Source organism: Gallus gallus, chromosome 2, assembly GCF_016699485.2.
Source record: "Gallus gallus isolate bGalGal1 chromosome 2, bGalGal1.mat.broiler.GRCg7b, whole genome shotgun sequence".
Classification (NCBI taxonomy): Eukaryota; Metazoa; Chordata; class Aves; order Galliformes; family Phasianidae; genus Gallus; species Gallus gallus.
Window position 1 is genome coordinate 123,299,473 of NC_052533.1, and position 19,890 is coordinate 123,319,362.

Genomic DNA, 19,890 nt, shown 5'->3' on the forward strand with positions numbered 1-19,890 from the left:
CACTAAAATTGATTTCTCTCATTGATACTTAACAACAAAACCATGAAGGCAATTGTTAAAAATTGTTAATTTTTATTGTTGTTACATAATATATATGGCACTCTTATGGATACCATAAATGCGCTTATTTATTTAACTGATGCACATAGTTAAGACAGCATTCAAGTGCCATAGCTGGCATCTAGTCTTGCGTACAACTTTAGACATAGGTTTATGGTGTAATTAGCCAAAATGAAAATGTCTGCATCAAGATATAGTTCCAAAAAGTAAATATCCCTGCTGGTTGTAGTTAATTTTATAAACTAAGAACTACCTATATAGGACACGCCCTAAAGGGAATTTAGTCATTCAAATGCTTGCAGTCAGGCCCCTGCTGATTATCTGTACATGTTGTCCAATTCTGAATCACCATAATAGAAATCCCAACGTGGAAAATATGGGTGTCTTGCTGTCCTTATATAAATAGAATGCCCATATTTGTTTCATTGTGTAATCCTCTTTTATTTGCAAATTCTTAAATATTAGAAATTTTGGTTTATATAGATATAAACAATCAAACGTCAGACTCATGTTATAGACTTATCTCACACTTCAGTTTTTCCCTTCCAAAAATCCACATTTAATTTTTATTATAAGCTATTGGAAAAATTAGAAATGTTACAAGATTTACTGTACACTCTGAAAAAGAAAAAAACAACAAAACACACAAATTACAGTTAGGGCAATTGTTTCTATAAAAGTTCCAGAGTTAGACCTCTATGGTATTCATTTTGTCTATTTTTATTCATTATGTCTTTAGCATATCATTCTATGAGTCTTTTGTACAGATTCTGTCTGTAGTCAACCTGTAACATAATGAGACTTTGGAAAAATGTGTTTTACATCAGGAGAAAGATAGTGGTTACTTGGAGATTGTTCACATCCAGGGTTTTGCTCATTTTCATCACTTAGGAATAGGAAGAATCATTCCTCAGATGTGTTCCTGTCTAACTGACGTAAGAATTTTTCTAGATATCCATCTTATACTGAACTTTTAGAAGGTTGGACATAAGTGAAAGTGGTCCAACCCATAGTAGGTAGTTTCTTGTTGAAATGCCATTTTAAGTGATGAGAAATTAACAGTGGGGTAGCTTATTCCATGGTCTAGAAGAGAGCTGTATATTAGGATGAGAAAATATTCAACATTTACTCTTATTCTAAATTCTGTACATTCTTTGGAGATAGATAGTTATTCCACTGCTAGCACTGGAATTCTAAAAACTATTATAATGTAATAATAATGGTAAACACTGGATTTAGGAAATATATGTATATTTATCAATTTATAGAACTTTGAAGATATAGTTGACAGCATTTCAATTTTTCAAGTATTTTCTCTTGCTGACATGAAGAAATAAACTTTCTCCTAGGTACATACGAAAGGAGAAATACTTGGCAGTAGATATCTTTATGATATATGGAGCCATGCTGATGTTTGTAAAATAAATGTTTGATTGAAAGGATGCAAACAGTCATAGATAAAACTCCGTTCTTAGTTGACAGTCTTTTCATGTCTTTCTGATTCTTAATCCAGAAATATGAAAACTAAATGCTTATGCTCTTTTATCAGTATAACTGTGCAGAGAAAAAAACCACCTTTCAAAAATTAATCTGACATAATATGCATTCAGAAATGAGAAGAGTTTATCCTATCATTTATAATTATGTGGTTTTCAGATTAAATACTTTCTCAACTATCTATATATATTGGATGCAGTTCTTTATATAGCAAAGAAGATTTTCAGTGCACTGTTGTAATAGGTTTGTGGAGCCCGACTGTTCCTGTCAGGAGTGTTTTTGATACTTGAATTTACCCTTCCATATCCAGTCAAAACTGATCTTGACATCATCTCATACAAATAATCCACAGCTTCTGTAGTTAACCTCAGCATTATAAGTGATACACAGGAGAAACTCTGTAAAGGTATTCATTCACTCACAATGGAATAATTAAAATCCCTTAATAACGATAACTTAAGATGAAAAGACGTGAAGGAAGATGTTACTGTGCCATAACCATTATATTATGACAAGGCTCACAACTCTTTTCTGCATTTTGTGGAAGTTAGAGTTTCAGCACAAGTTTATTAGAATGAATAATTTCAGTGGCATTAAATTGTATATGTAAGATTGAACTTCCTTTTGCTCATCACATGTGACAAAAAGCTAATTTCCTCCTTGACCTTGGTTTCTATCATCATAATTAAGAATATCAACAGGTCTAACTCTTTGTATTAATAATTAAACTAACAAGTTGCACACAGTATTTATTGAACCATTTTCACATGGTTTCAAATTGATAATATTTGATTCTACCACAAGGTTATGCTGGTCAATATCAATAAATTAAAGAGTGTTTTACACATGCTATTCAACCCTACTGTTTAACATGAGGGACTGGGAGGTGAACTTATAACAATTTCTAAAATTTCACAAAACCACACCTAATAAAATAGCCTTGGAAGTGTCTACTTCTTCTCTCTAATTGTGCCACTTATGCAATGGATGAACGATCAATAGATACTTTGGTTTTTAGTCACCAGTGAGTCCTTGTAGAGACCTCCAGGCATTCCTGTATCTTGTTCCATGCTGACCTCGAGGTCCCTTGAATTACACAGTGGAACAGAAATAAATAAAATACACTGTAATCTACTGGCACATGTTTCTACCAGGATCATGTTTGTATGATCCTGTTTGTATGGCAAAGCACCTCCAAATTACTTCTAAGCAATAATGGGACTATGTTAGAGAACAGGTGTTACACAAAGGATGGCTATTTATCTTTCTTCCTACGTCTTTTGGGTAGGGTGATTAAGCAAGAATAAAATAAATATTCAGCATCTGCTTGCCTCTTTCCCCCTCCCCAACGTAGTTATAGCCTAAACCCAAAAGGGAAAAAGGGGACTGTGATAATTTCCAACTTCTGCAGTGCAACTTGTAGACATCAGGGGAGCTATAAAATGACGTAAACCAGAGACAGAGCAGCCCTTGGAGGAAGCACATAAGGAGAAAAGGAAGAAGGTCACAGGAAAAAACTGGGAGAATAATATTCTTGCCTGGGGTGACAGAGTAATTTAACAGGGAACATATTTTCTACTTATAGTCAAATAGACCCATTATTCATAATAATTTCCATCAAGAGTCACGATTGTCTCCAGGGCATCCTGAGTTTAAACTGACCCAAATAACTCAGTGCAGTTGAAACTGAAGTTTAAACCAGTTCAAGATGTGCTGCATGAGACCACTGCAGGTAAGACTCACTACTGCCATAGTTTCTATCCTTTGTCTCTTGTATATAACCAGATTTCTACAGTTCAGCAATAATTATTCAGACCCCCTTTGATTTTAAAAGCAGGCCTGCCTTGAGCACCACAGTGTTACTATTACCACTGAGAGTGCTCCTTCCTTCTCTCCAGGCTGCATAGAAGTGTACTAGTGACCTCAAGGTAAATATATAGTTCCTTGATCAGTGTTCAGAGAAAGATGAAGTGTAGAGGCAAGTGAATATTCATACCAGCTCTGGCTAACTTTGTTAATGTATTGGCACTGGGTATCTTTTTTAAACATTTTCAGTCCCTGCCATTGAATGAGAGAGTCACAAATGATACTCTATATCATTATCCAAGTAAAAACATATATTTCAGTCTACTTGTTAAAATGAAGTACCATCTCAAAAACTTTAAAAAGTCATGAGTAACAGTTAAACTACATACAGCTATGATGGCTTTTAAACTAAAAGCTGCCACTTCATGATATACAGTGGTGAATATTCATTGTGTTTGTCTCAGTTACATCTTGTTATATTTATTTACAAGGTAGAAGAGAAATATTTCAAAATGTATTTCATAAGTATGAAATGTCTGTATCTCTGTTCTTATGTTATTAGTATAGGGATTTAAAATAGACGGTATAGGCTCAAACACATTGTGATTGTTTTTCTTATTTTATCTCAGGTTTGATTTCAGAAAGAAAAAAATACTGTGTGTAAGGAACTAAGGCAAAATGATTATTTTTATACTGACACTTTTCTCTGAGGCTATAAACTATTTTAGGCACTAAATCTGCCTGACTTTACAATCACTGCCCAAACTTGAGAATATAAATATGTATTAATATATCAAATATTCAACAGCCAACACTGTGGAGCATGGTGTACAGAGAAACCTTTTTCTGTAGCTAATACATCATTTTTCATGTATACAGAGAAAATAAAGCCAATACGTTTATCCACAGCAAGCTATAAATAAATGCAAGTTCTGGAGAAATTATTTCCTGTTTTAATTGGTATATGAGCTTAATTTAGAAAAGTAATGTGTTAATGGCTTAGCAACCCTTGGGTTCATCTCTTGGCCATCTTTGTGATGTAGCACTAAATTACACCCCACAGTTTGTCACTCGGTTCTTCTTGGCATGTGATAGTAACTGCTACAACATATTGTGAGCTCAAAGGTCCTCAGTGGTTTAAATGCCATATAACCTAAATTCTGAAGACTTTTATATCCAGAGAAATACAGAAAGAATCTAGAAGCTGAATTTCAAATGAGAAACAAATTGGAAAACTACCAAAATATCTTATACACTGTTTTGGTTATTTTTACAAAGATTACTGTACTTCATTTTTTCACATGATGCACATAGAAGACTCAAGATTAAATCCATATGAATATGAAATATTCATCTGTACTTCTGTTACGAAACTATTAAGAACCAAGAGTACCTCAAAATCAACTTTGTAGTTCAACAGAAAATATTACATGTGCTGCCCTTGAACTTGCCTGAAGTATGCACACTTTGCATTTCCATTAATCTCTTAATTCATACCATTTACTCACTAAACAAAAGCTGCTAATCCAAACTTGCTGAAAAGCTGGAAAATTTTGAAAAAGATTCGTACTGTGCACAGCATACAGAAAAATAGAAGCTGTATATCTTTGTTATTATTTCCAGACGGTACAGAATTTTGAATGTGATATTTCAACAGTCAGTGATAAAAGAAGATTCTTTATCTCCGTGACCTTATTGCAATACAGCATTTACATTACGTATTCACTTACATAAACATGGTATATGTATGCTATATAGAGAGTATACATGATCCTAAATATAAACCATAGGCATACTCTTACCCAAATAAAAGTGCCACGTTTCCCAGCCTAAAAAATCATATGCCGTTGCTTGATGTTATCTCAAACTTTTATCAGACACTGAAAAGAGAGGGATCTGGATAGGTTGGATAGCTGGGCTGAAGCCAGCGGGATGGGATTCAACAAGACCAAATGCCGGGTCCTGCACTCTGGCCACAATAACCCCAGGCAACGCTATAGGCTTGGGGCAGAGTGGCTGGAAGACTGTGTAGAGGAAACGGACCTGGGGGTGTTGATTGACACTAGACTGAACATGAGCCAGCAGTGTGCCCAGGTGGCCAAGAAGGCCAATGTCATCCTGGCTTGTATCAGAAATAGTGTGGCCAGCAGGAACAGGGAAGTAATTATTCCCCTGTACTCAGCACTGGTGAGGCTGCATCTTGAGTACTGTGTCCAGTTTTGGGCCCCTCACTGTAAGAAAGACATCGAGGCCCTGGAGTGTGTCCAGAGGAGGGCAACAAAGCTGGTGAGGGGTCTGGAGCACAGGCCTTATGAGGAGCGGCTGAAGGAGCTGGGATTGTTCAGTCTAGAGAAGAGGAGGCTCAGGGGAGACCTTACTGCTCTCTATAACTACCTGAAGGGAGGTTGTAGTGAGCTGGAGGTCAGCCTCTTCTCTCATGTAACTAGTGATAGGACTAGAGGGCATGGCTTCAAGCTGCACCAGGGAGGGTTCAGGCTGGATGTTAGGAAATACTACTTCTCTGAAAGGGTGGTCAGGCACTGGAATGGGCTGCCCAGAGAGGAGGTGGAGTCACCGAGCCTGGTGGTGTTCAAAGAGCGTTTGGATGTCAACAGAGGGACATGGTTTAGCGAGAACCATTGGTGAAGGGCGAGTGGTTGGACTGGATGATCCTGTGGGTCTTTTCCAACCTTAGCGATTCTATGATTCTATGTAATTCAGTAGTTTTATGGTTGTATGGGGAAGAATTTTTTGAGAAATGGAAGAGCTGAGATATTGTACTATCTTTGAGAAAATAAGAGTAAAACTTTTTAAAAAACACATATTATGCAGTGTATTCAATTTCTGTATGGATTGAATGTACTTATTTTGTGCACACAGCATATTTTCAACAACTGTTTTAAGCCATTTTTTCCACTGGGATAAAAGTGAGTGATATACAAATGTATTACTTTTACTTTGTTATTATAAATTCTAATACATATACCAAAATATTTTCAAACTGACTTACTGATGTAAGTAATTTAGAAACAGGCAGTTCGTTATACACAAAGCATACTTAGGGTATAATTTAATATACCTAAACCCACACGTGTATATTTCTTTTAAAAATATCCTATTTTAAACAGACCAAGACATTAGTGTGAAATTTAAACATGCTCATTTGTAATTTGACAAGGGAATACTTCTATAGGCAGGACTGTCTTAATGACTCAGTCAGTGATCATTGCTGAGATTTGTTAAGGGCATGTGAGTTGTGTATGCCCTTTCAGCCACTACTGTACTGGTTCTGCATACTGTGGGCATAATATAGTCAGGAGACTGATCAATAACATCTCTGAATGGGGCCTACATATAGGTCAGCCTCTGGCTTAGAAGGCAGAACATGCAGAAGGTAAGATTTTCTGCTTTATTACTTATAGTTTGTATAGGTTGCTCTGAAAGTAATGCCCTCTATTTATTTCCATAGAAATTTTGACAGATACAAAAAAGTAAAAATGCACTATTTGATAGAACAAATGCTCAGCTACAAAACAGTTTTTCAACAGTCACCACCATTAGCTATGCATTTTCACCATCCATAAAAAAAAGAGGCAGCACAATGTGCTCATAAAAATCTACACCAGCACAGGTGACCCACTGTTGCTGTTGTCACTGTTGAAACAGCACCCACCGCCTCACTGTATTTGGCAGCCATTGTTTGCTTTTCATAAGTCTTCAGAAAGCACTGATAAAAGTCAGTGGATGCCATTTTTTCCACATGGAGGAATTCAATGACACACCTCTGCTTTATATGCACTTTCATGTCAGATGCCATTTGGTCAGGGGCCATTTGCCCCTCTGCTGCCATCTGTCACATGGCAACAAAATGTCATGGAGTATTGGTGGGAAGCTTCAACCTCCACAGCCATACCACCAGCATCCACTTCTGACATCATGGGCCAACATAAAATAGAAGGCACTACTTTCAGAGCAGCGCCCATACATATTTACATTTTGCAACTGTCTAGTAAGTAGCTTGAATTCTGACTCATGAATCAGTACCAATTCTCGAAAAATGGAAAAACGAAGCAGCTGGGAATTACTCTTGGGGAGGTAAGGGAGGCACAAGAGTATAGCATTTCCCAGAAAGGTACAATAAATATGTGGGTTTTTTTCTGCAAATATGAAATGTAGGGTTTTATTTCACACTTTGAGGAAACTCTGCTGTGACAGTGAACCTAAAATACTAATAACATCTACACTTATGCTGAATCTGTATCTCCTGGGATTAATTTCCATCTGTCTCCTGCAACTAACTTCTTTCGCATGCAGGTACACTACTGCATTTTTATACTTTTGTCAGATGACATTTTCATTCAGACAGCAATGAAGCAATACCAGTTAGCAGACTGAAGTTCTACTCTGCGTGTGTTCATTAGTACCTTTAGAAACTAATTTTTTAAAATAATCACATTTTAATTATATTGGAATTTTGCAATTTGCTAGAAAAAAAATTCTTAAATCAATTTTATTCCTCAAGTTCACACCAGTGAAAGTCTTTTAAAAGACAATGATTATTATTGAAAGAGTACAAAAATGATGAGGTTGCTAAATAACACTTACTCTATTTTCCCAGTAGCCTCAATGCTGCTAGTACTTTAGCAATCTTATTTATTAATAATCTTTCCTGACTTCTCCTTTTTGTTTTTTTTCTTTTTTTCTGTTTTTTTGTTGTTGCTGTGGGAACAGTAAACTAACTCCTGGCAGTGAGAACTTACGCTGGGACCAAAGGCTTGGATAGGTGCAAGATATGTACAAGAGAACATCACATTGTTCAGCTTATTCCATTGTCCTGTCCTTGAGGGTCATTCATGTGAAGGAAATGGACAACTTTCTACCACTTGGTACAGGATAAAATCCACCCACTGAGTGGGTGAGGATAAAAATAAAAGGGATTTAATTGTGACTGGGTCCCTGTCAAAATCAAATCCTTGCCTTTAACAACAACAAACGTAGATTTTGACTTTAAGCCTCCCAGCTAAAATGGTGCCATGTTAACACTCTGTCTGCTTTTGTATTGAAGAGATACTCCTTTTTTCTCCATTTCCCCTAATGTCCTGTGTATCCTACTGTAAAGAAAAATACATGTAATTACTAGGAGGAAGGTCAAAGTCATGCTGTCAGTATTCACAATAGATGTAACTTCCCGTGGGGCAGAAATCTGCAAGGGTCCTACAGATCACTGAAATCACCAGAATAGGAGGACATAGAATTTAATTTATATATAAAAGTTGTGTTGGCTCTCTGCAGAGATAATTTTTTACCCAGTTTCAGTTAAACTGCTGAGAGCAATTATATTATCCTCTAATTTAATTCACATTAAAGCAATCAAAAACAGGTTATTATTTCTACCCAGCTTAACACATCTATACGACCTTTAGATGTTTTTTTAAAGATGAAGTGACATAGCACTGCATATTTATTTGGGTATTTTATGTGAACACATTGTTATTTTACTGCTTAAGCACATGCGTTAAAAAATATCATTATAGGATTATGTATATTATTTTTCTTGGTCAGATGATGACAGAACTGGGATTTTAGAATCTTAATTGGCAAAGTCATTAGTAGAAAGAAAAAATCATTAAAATTTCTCTGATCTGAGAAGCAGATATGTTTTCTGAGAAGCCTGCAGACTTCAAAGGGAAACTTGATCCAAGAATATATCATATTTTAAATTGAGGCAATGCTAACCTGGAGATCATAAAAACAGGAAAATGACAGAAAGACAAATCTTCTATTTTGTTAAAATTTATTCATATGAAATGCTATAATCTACTAGATAGATCTCTGTTATCCATGAATATAACGACATACCTGTTTGGTTTACCTTAGACAGAGGAATAAGTGAGGCACTTGGAGAATGATGTTACTTTGGCATCAGGGAGTCTTGCCATCAGCATGGAGATGCCTGAGAACCAGCTCTGCTGGGCATTCTCCAGGATTAAAGAGATGTGCTGGAGAGGCTTGAACACAGGGATGATAGATGGGCCACAGCCTCACCGTGGGCATCCGTTCTAGCTCACTTTCCCTTCTGTTTGTAAGGAGCCCTGCTGGACTCAAGACACTGGTCCCACAGCTGGTCTACCACATTCTGCGCTCAAGCAAGCCTGGAACCATTATTTTTCCCCTGTGCAGCCACCATGACCAGCCCTGCTAGTAATACAAGCAGTCATTAGGAACTCAAACCAGCTAAGAACCATCTGTTGGTATATATTGCAGCTGTAAGATGTTTCTGAAGCTTAGGCCATAATATTTTCATTGCTTCTCCTAGAACTGCTAGCTGAAGTGAAACTAGCAACATTAATCCTATGCAACATTACTTCCATAACTTCAGTTTTCTAAGTACACAGTGATTGTCTCAGTTCCTCCTACTTTGTATCAGTTCACAAACTGCATCAGTAGAAAGGAGCTATGCATTATTCTTATATTAAAGGAAAGTAAATGTGTATGCATTTACATGTTACAATATTACCAGCAACACATTCAAAATGTAAGCAAGGCAATTCTTTTGTGTGTTACCAAATTTAGACTAACAGCAGAGCGTTTGCTGTCCCACCATAGGAAAAGGTGCACTGGTAACCACCTTTTCTGTGTGTAATACTGAACCATTGCCAAATCAGACATCTCTCCTGAGGACAAAGATTTGTTCATACCCCAACTAGTACTATTATTAGAAATTAGTTATCACTTCACTTCTCCTCATCTGAAATTGCATGGTTTCAACACTGCAGGCAATATATCTCTACTCTCACTACAAAGGGATTCCTTGAGGTTAACTCAGACATAAACACCAACTTTAGGTCAGATTGATTCCCCGCCACTGAAATCTGCTGGCTTCTGACTTAGGTTTTTTTCATTTAAGCCCATGGCAAAGTATTAATTATAAAAGTATAAGTTACAGATTTAATTATTCTGTGAACAAAATCAGGAAACATTCATCATTTACTTGAGCTTAAGCTTTTAAGACTTAAACTTGTCTGCTACAACAAAAACATTTTGCACAAATTAATCTTGTTCTTTTAATTTAACTCATTCTTTTTGATCTTCATGTTTTCATCTTTTTCCCAACCAGATATTTTAGCTGTAGATTTTGCCAGGTACCAGTGTTAGCTGCTCAGCATTTTTTTGAAACCCAAGCCTCTTATGAAGTCTAAATATAGATTAAAAAAAGAAAAAAAAACGGCCTCAAGAACATATGATTTGAGCATTTTGACTTGAAGAATTGTCAAGGTAAAGCACGAATTAGTCTCTGGATTGGAGAACATAGACATATGAAAGTCTTTCATTAGAAAATGATACACTAATTTTTAAAAATTTATAATATAATATTTCCTTATATTTTAGGATTAGCTTACATTCTACTTTTGCAACAGTGATCTGTTAATATTTTGCCTAATAGATAAATAAATATATGTTTATTATAAAGTTCTTGTCTCATTCTCTCAGGAAAATATGACATTTTCCAGGGTAATCAGGAATGTGATTTTTCAAATTTCATGTAATATATGAAAACATAGGGAAGAGAAGGAGTCAGCACAGTAATGATATCCTATAGAATGACTGTGGGGAAAAAAATCAAATTTTCTAAAGCTGCTGTCTTGGAGAAAAGGTTTCTTTAGTTCACCAGAGAATTGGGGTGCCAAGACCAATGCGTACTTCAAATAACAGAACTTTCTGTTTGGTCAGACAATTTGAGGATCACAGATAATTCTCCTTCCTAAATTATTTCTACTACTATCTCAGACTGATAAAAATATGATTTCAAGTGTGTTTTTTAGGTTTATTTTCTATGTATGGCAATTTATTCATGATGATAAAGGTAATCTAGCACGTTTAAGAGTATAGATCTTCACATGCTTTACTTAGTAAGAAAGCTTTTTTTTTTTCGTTTCATAGTAGTTCCCACTCAAAAACCATGTGTGAGGAGTTTTGTGGTTGTGAAAACAATCATGAAGAGGCTGATCCATATTTTAAATATGCACTCATTCAAAATACATTCATCTGCCTGAAAAAAACATCCTTGACAATGACCTTTTGTAGCATACTGAAGAAAAAAATCATCATCATCATCATGGAACTATCAGTAGCTTCAATGTATTTTTAATTTCAAAAACTTTTTCAACTAAATTTCCCCATAATAGCTCACTATTCTTAACATAATAATACTGGTGTCTGGTCCAATGAATCCAGCTTGGGAAGACATTAATAATGTCTAATTTTCATTATTATGTAGTCGTATATTAGAGACAAAGACCTCTTTGAAAGAAAGAAAAAAGAAAAAATCAACTCATAATAATAATGACATGCTCAGTCCTTTTTCTTTGAATGTAGCTGCTAGAGTTCGTTCTCCCTGTCATCTAAATGTTTCCTTGGCAATAAAGTTGACATAACAGACAATGTGAACTTTCGTCATTTATTTCTATGCAAAGTCTGCCAGTTTAATTTTAACACTTTTCATTAGTAGTTTCAGCCTGGCTGATAGCAAACAGAGGCAGATGACAAATCTAAGCACTTTGTTACGCTGTCCTTGATACATGGGAAACAACCTCCAGTTGAAGTTTAGAAGAAAAACTGAGTTTGCAGCTTCCCTACCTAGTCCACATAGGCTTGCAATGGTTTCTATTTGCCTACAGCATGATGAGAGCAATATTCAACTTAGTTGATTTGGCTACACTGCCTTTTTGGCTTACTGTCTGCATCATGACTTTTTGTCTGGCTATAGTGTAATGACCACCTTGCATCTGTAGATACTCAAAGCATAGCGTAAGATGTGCTTAACAGTTACATTTTTATTGCTTTAATTAAGAATATTACAAAGACCATCTCCTTGACATGCTCCTCAGCCTCTCTTTTGTTGGACATAATGGTGCACTTGACAATTTTAGGCCAAGAAGGAAGGTGAGAGCATAATATTGCACTCTCACAGCCCCCAGGCTATACTACATGTAGCCAACTAAACATATCCAGAACACTGGGCTGGATTTGTACACAACATACCCTTCACTCACCAAGTTTACCTTTTAGTTATATATAAATCATAGAATCATAGAGTGGCCTGGGTTGAAAAGGACCATAATGATCATTGAGTTTCAAACCCCCTGCTGTGTGCAGGGTCACCAGCCACTAGACCAGTCTGCCCAGAGCCACATCCACCCTGGCCTTGAATGCCTCCGGGGATGGGGCATCCACAACCTCCTTTTCTCAGATGGGTGTTCTGTGAAAGTAAAACAAACGAACAAGCAAAAAAAAAAAAAAAAAAAAAAAAAAAAAAGAAAAAACACAAAAAACTACCAACAACAATAAGTACGTAACTTTATAACAATTAAAAAAAAAAAAAAAAAGAGCTCATTATATTTCCAGTGATAAGTATTCTCAATATTTGGCTTCCAGAAAGTACAAGGGGTCTACCAGACAGACCTGCTCAACTTGTCTGTACAGTCTGTCCTCACGTGCTACCCATGGCCACTTACAGTTGTTTTTTAAAGCATTCTCCAACTCTTCAAGAACAGAAGGGGTCTTTCTGTTCCTGAGTGCAGCTCTACATTAACAGCTCTGCATAACACAGTGATACTTTAAGTACATATGGAACGTTTCCAAGATACCATTTTATATAAGATCTTTGGGTGACTGGACATGGAACAACAGGTGAGTGTAGGCACACCCGGCACACCCAGGTAATGTATGGGAAGCTTGAGGACAGATTACCCTATTAAGTCCTAACAGTACAACCTGCACTTACAACTGGGAAATGACTGGTTTGCTATCTGAATAACGGAAGCCTTGAGGTTTAGCAATAGAAAGCATTACCTGCATGTGAGTAGACTCCTAGATATCAAGGGGAATGGTGAAATGAAAAGAACCAGCAGTTAAGCAGTTACTCCATTCATCTGCAGCTTGCAAATTTCTTTTAAATTATTAAATTTAAATTATCTTGGCACTTTCATCATTGTGAAATACTATAAACGTAATAGTTGCTTTTTTGCCAACTAATTTATAATACTGCTAATTCTCTCATTTTGCACTCAAAACAGATTCAGTTTAGAACAGAATTGGGCTTCTTTAACCTTACAAAAACATATATATAAATAAAGCAAGTACTCTTTATCTTGAAAACAAGACATGGCAGCAGTCCAAAAAATATTAACGACATAGATAAAATGATTAGGAAACTACTTCTTCACAAGATAATTATCAGTGTACCTAAAATGAATTTGTTAATGGTAGGTTCAAAATTCAGGGGAAGATAGTTCATATCTGCTTAAGCTATAGAACACATTGCCACAGGATGTTGTGGATACTAAATGCTTACACAGGTTCAAAATCAGATTACACCAGTTCATGAAAGGAAATCCCTCAAAGGCTATTAAACACAAAAATACGGCCTCTGGCTCAGAAATTCAATGAGCCACAGATTGCTGGAAGCTAAGTGTGAATATGCTAGTGTTTTGTTGCCATACGCTTGCTCTGCTCTTATCCACTTCCCTAGGTATCAGCTAATAGCCAAATTAACAAGCAGGATATTTTCTGGGAATCTGTGATGTCAATTCTGTGTTTAAAAATATATACACAAGTATGACACACAAAAATATCAAATAAGACAATCAGTTTTTTACATATTTAACCTAGTACAGAAATGAAAAATAAGCATGCAATGACTGCTGGGTCACATTGTTTGCCTGCAGATCAAATCCAATATCAATAAAAGATTATTAAAACATATATAATCAATTAAGCAAGAGAGCTATGAAAACAGTGCTAAGATTTTAATAGATTCTTTAGAAATTTAGAAATTTAGAAATTTTTAGAAATACTCAGCTTGCTTCATATCTAACCATTGCATATAACATGCATTGCTTGAGACATGGAGCTCCCTTAGGAGATGTAGTTTTCACAGCTCCACTGGTTCATATTTCCAGCAGCATATATCTGCTGCTCTGTGACAACCACACTGGCAGCCAAAAAAAATTTACTACAAGTTGATCTATGCAGTTCAGAGATCAGGATTTTCATAAATTTTTCTTGGCTGCGAACACAAAGCTTACAGCAAAACACAGCAGAATCTACACGCTAACTAGTGTCCAAGCATCTTACACTAGATAGTGTATCCGTGTGATGTCCAAAAAAGCTTTTTCCTGGCAAAATGAAAGAACTATCAATTGCATGGTACAAAAGGGCAGGTTTTTTTGTTTGTTTGTATTCAAGTCTGCAAAACTTGCTACATTTTGAGTACTAAAGAGTTATCAAAAAATTACAAAATCCTTGAAAAGAGTTTTATATTTACTTCTTCTAGAACAGATTAATGTATATAAAGTTCCAAGTATCTCACATGAGTGTTAGCACTCAGCAAACATATCATCCTCAAAATTTAAAAGCAAATGCACACCAGTATCTATTACTTCCATAAAAGTATTTGACTTGCTAGAATGTAACTTCGTCTATTCTTTTTGTAGTTGTTGTTATTTCCTTGTTTTGTTTTGTTTTGCTTTGTTTTGACAGAAGACTGGTTTCTTCAGAACTGCAATATTGTGTTGTACCTGCCATAGTAAATTTACCACAGACATAAAAAAAGCATGCATGTAACCTTCATTTCTATTTCTCTTGCAGTTATAGAATCATTGAATCCTTAGAGTTGGAAGGGACCTTAAAGGTCATTTAGTCCAACTCCCCTGCAATGAACAGGGACATGCACAGCTAAATCAGGTTGCCCAGGGCCTGATGCAGTCTCACCTTGCAAGACTCCTGGAGTCTGGACAAGACATCCACCACATCACTGGGCAAATTGTTCCAGTGCCTCACCATCCTCCCTGTAAAAGACTTTTTCCTTATATCTAACCTAAATCTACCCTCTTTAAGCTTTTTAAACCATTTCCATAGTTCTATCTCCACAGACCCTGCTCAAGAGTCCGTCCCCCTTTTTCCTGTAGCTCTCATTAAGATATCGAAATGCTGCTATCAGGTCAAGTCAGAGTCTTCTCCTCTCCAAGCTGAACAACTTCAGCTCTCTCAGACTGTCCTCATAGTAGAGGTATTCCACCTCTTGGACCATTTTTGTGGCCCTCCTCTGGACATGCTCCAACAGGTCCACATCTCTCCTATACTGAGGACTCTACATCTGGATGCAGTACTCTAGGTGAGGCCTCACCAGCACAGAATAGAGGAGCAGGATCACCTCCCTTGCTCTGCTGGCCATGCTTCTTTTGATACAGTTGTCTTTCTGGGCTGCAAGGGCACATTGCTGGCTTATGCCCAGCTTCTCATCCACCAATAACCCCAGGTCTTTTTCAGCAGGGAAATATCCTCATTAATGCGAGGATAAGAATATCAAACTAACTCTACTGATATACTGAGAGCTTATGCCTAGATTTTGCCAAGTATTTTCTGCCACTGAAAGCCACACTTCTACAGTCAGATTTTAGTCAGCAAATGGTACATTAAGCATCATGTCTAATCTGCTTGAAGCTTAAGCTCTCAAGACATCCTTGTTTTCCCTAAGAGCTACTTCTAAATCTCACTCTGTTTTAAAAAGCTACACATGTGTAAGTAGGTCAATCTTAAATTAATCTAGTTAGAAGTACTGTGTTCTCCATTCAAACTGGTTTAACACTCCCTTAAATAGGTTTAGATTCATTCAGTACTTCCCAGAAAAAATAACTGCTTTAAAAAAGAGCTTAAGTGCATTTAGCAAGACAAATCTAAAATCAATTTTCATACACCACTGCAATTTTTGAAGTAGAAGCAGGAGTGCATGCCTTCTGACAGGTAGCAAAAATGTTTTCAAATACTCTCAGTTGAAGAAAGAAAATTTCCTGTCACCACCAGTCAAATGAAGATTCTGAGCACAGCTTTTAATTAGAAACCTCACTTTGATGGGTTGGGGCTGCCAAGGGTTATGAGGAACTCTTAGATCAGATGTTGACTCATCTCTTTCTCAACAGTTTTATCATGAGATCATAAGCAACCTTCACTCATTGGAATGAGACAATCCAATAAAATCTAGTGAATACTATAAAAAAAGTGTGTATTTGTTTTCTTTTTAATTTACATTTTTTAAAATAAACATAGGAAAACTTGCCAAAAAACTTTATTCTATCACTATATATTACTAACAAGGCAGAGCTGCAAGATAAGTCCTATTCATAACTGTACTGTTGTCGAAGTACATTGTCCTTTTTTTTCCCCAGTAGAAAACAGCTAAGTTCCTCAGACATTATTTAAAATTACCTCAGATTTATAAAGAAAGCTGCTTAAAATAAAGCCAAATATGAAGAATATAAGTAGAAAAACATAATTAGTTTTCTTAGGATAGGGGATAGCATCTTATTTACAAGACCTTGAAAATGTATATGATCTATCATCCTGCAGTAATTTAGAGAGTAGGAGAGGAAGATGTTACTGGTTCTAAGGCTTAACAACTACACAGTGATTGTCCAGAAATCTAACTAGAATCCAACACTTGAACTTCTAATTATATTGCAGTGAATAAAAAAAAATTACATCCTCCATATTTAATAATGGCAAGATGAAGATAACTTGGAGGACAGCCCTGTTAAAGCCATCAGGATCTACCATCAGCTTCAAGGAAACAGAGCATAGTAGAGGAACTTTTCACTAGCAGTACAGACAGTCCCCTCCTCCTCCTGTCTCCGTGACTTTCAATTTACATGCAGTGATTTGAAACTTTTGCAATTAAAAATATACTTAGAAAAAAGATTGCTGTTAATGATTTTGAATATACATTATCTCCCATATTGCACCAAGAGGTCATTGCCCTTTTCTACATTTAGATATATCATTCATTGCAAATAAATTTTTTGTTTCAGAAATAAGGTGATGTGTGTATAGCACCTAAACGGATTGAAGTCATGAGGGCAATGTAATGTCTCTCATATCCTTAAATTAATATATTAAAATGTCTTCCTTTTCCTTTTTTTATTTTTCCTTTTCTTTTTCTTTCAAGTGCTTATATTCAAAATAAAAGAAAGTTTAAATTTCTTTTTAATAAATACTTCTTTCCTATCAAAAGAGATTCTGTCCTTGTTTACTCTTCTGTGGTTCCCAATTTTTCATTCTCCTTTCTGACCATCACTGGAAGTGCTATGGAAAGAAGTTCAGGGAAGAGTTACTGCGGCTCAGTTGAAATTAAGATACCAGCTGTATTCAACTTATCCTGAAAGCAAAGCATTAATTCCTGTAATAAGAGTGCTTTTTCTGACCAGTAGACCTATTAGACTACTCCTAGAAGTCTTCATTTCTACATTCTTCAGAATGAGGGAGGAGTCAAAGAACAGACTTCTTAGAACTTTTGATTAGAAATCTGCAAACCACAAAAAATCATGCCCCTAAAGAGGCAAAGGAAAGTAGCACCGAGCTACAGAGATGAAGTGTAACAGTTGAAAATGATCTCTCAGTCTGGAAAACTATTTAAGCCAAGTAAAAGCCAATAAAATCAAGAAAGCGTGTTGAGAAAAACAAACAAACAATAACAAAAACAATAACAAAAACAACAACAGTATACCTAGAGTATGAAGTCAGTGTGATTAACTAGTTGATGTAAGGTAACTTAGAAATATTTTTACTCAGAATACTGAATTTGTATATCATTCCTTATTTCCTTCTTGGTTTACTGCTCATTCAATAGAAAAAAAATGCTACATAAACTTTTATAAAAGTTAAAACAGTTTATGGAAGCATTTCAAGGAGCTGGCTGTCTTTTCTGAAGTAGACAATAGGTATTTTCATTAGCAGAACAGTAAAAGGTGAAAAATCAGGAAAGTACTTTTCAATAGGATGTACGATTTGCATTTTGCTTCTAAATAACTGGGCTGATTTGAGTTTTCAAATCACTCTGGTTTAATTAGAATAGAAATTAAATAGATAATCTAATTAAATAGAAATCTGAGAAAATCATTGCTTTCTTGATATTTAATTTAAAAAATAAGAAATAAAATTTATTGCTAAAACTTTTTACTCTTCTGTTCAATATTTAGCAACACCACATGAAGATGACTATTGGTGGACTACTGCAGCAATGAAGCTTAAAAAAAAAGACACTCACCTGGGAAAAATGACTCATGGCTAAGATCAGAAATAGATTTTTCAACCTTCTGTTTTTCAGTGCTCTTAGACTGAGCTCAAGATGGTAGAGAGCCTAAGAGAGCTGTAAGTCTTTTCTTCCTGTCAATCCCCAATGGAATGCTTGTCTTCTTTTTCCACTTGGAAATTGTTTCCAGTCACCAAAAAAAATAAAAAAGTGGACATTCCTTCAGGATTCCTAGACCTAAGCTAATGCAGTAAAATTGTCATTGGTCTACCTGATAACTGGAAGTCATAAAGAAATAGGAGCTCTGAACATACAAATCAACTACACATATGTTGCTATTTCTAGGGTGTTAATCACACAGTGCATTTGTTTTGACAATAGGTCTGACCAAAGATTTGCTATACATATGATATCATCAATGAAACTAGGATTTGTCAAAATTCTTTGGAAAACTTAGATTGGTAAGATATTTATTTTAATTTTCATTTATTTTGCAAAAAAATTTTGCAGTCATAAATTATCCTGGGTTCTTCATCTTGACTACTGGATTCTAATAGGAATACCTCTCCCTCATAAAAGTATATAAGAACATATCAAGGTAGAAGTTATTAAAACTGAAAAATATTTTTTTTCTGATAACTCTTCATGACACAGACAACAAAACTTTTTCCTTATAAAGGGCCAACATTCTAAGATATCTAAAAACACATTTTTAGTAATAACACCATTTTGTGGTCACTTAATTTTTTTCATTCTAGATATCTTAAAATAAATAAATACAAGAAATAGCTTTTGACAACTGCTCTACAAAAGACAACTACAAAAAGATACAATAAAAAATGTGTGTCCTTTTGCACTCTGAAGATTATTTAAGAAACAGAAGAAGATAGCTAGAAGGTCACACATTTTAATACACTCTAAAAGTATCCATATGCGGAAATGTTCCAAAAGTGTTATCACATTTTACAATGACACCTTGTTTTCAAAATACAAATGCCTGTAGATTTTCCTGAGTGCTTTAAGAAATAGTTCCAGAAACAAAGAACATGATCTGCAGCATTTGTTTCTCACTAAGCCTATAAAACCACCTTGATTTAACCTCACAATGCAGAGACTGACAATGTAATTGAACTGCACAAACAGCAGACTCTCACTGTTGTTTCTCTGAGCTGAGCTTGTGGAGGGCAAATATAAGCAGTGTGCTACATTTTGCTCCAAAAGAATCTTGGGTTCAGTATACAGGAGATAAGCTTCTTGAACCCATTCTTCGACTGAAGTCCTTCACGTTACAGTAAGCTGTTCTTGCCTCACTGTCCCTTGCGCAACAGAAGTATTGCACCATCAGAACAGTCAAAATATCCCCGAAATATTCATTTAATGCTTTGCTAGAAACACCAGGCTACAAATGCTGGTACACAAAAAACTCTGAATTTGACTTGGAA

General features: G+C 35.7%; 1 protein-coding gene across 2 annotated transcripts in view; it reads right to left on the minus strand.

Annotated features, from left to right (window-relative positions):
* Window positions 1–19,890, minus strand: part of MMP16 (matrix metallopeptidase 16) — a 175,779-nt gene that overhangs the window by 44,982 nt on the left and 110,907 nt on the right. The window lies entirely within an intron of this gene.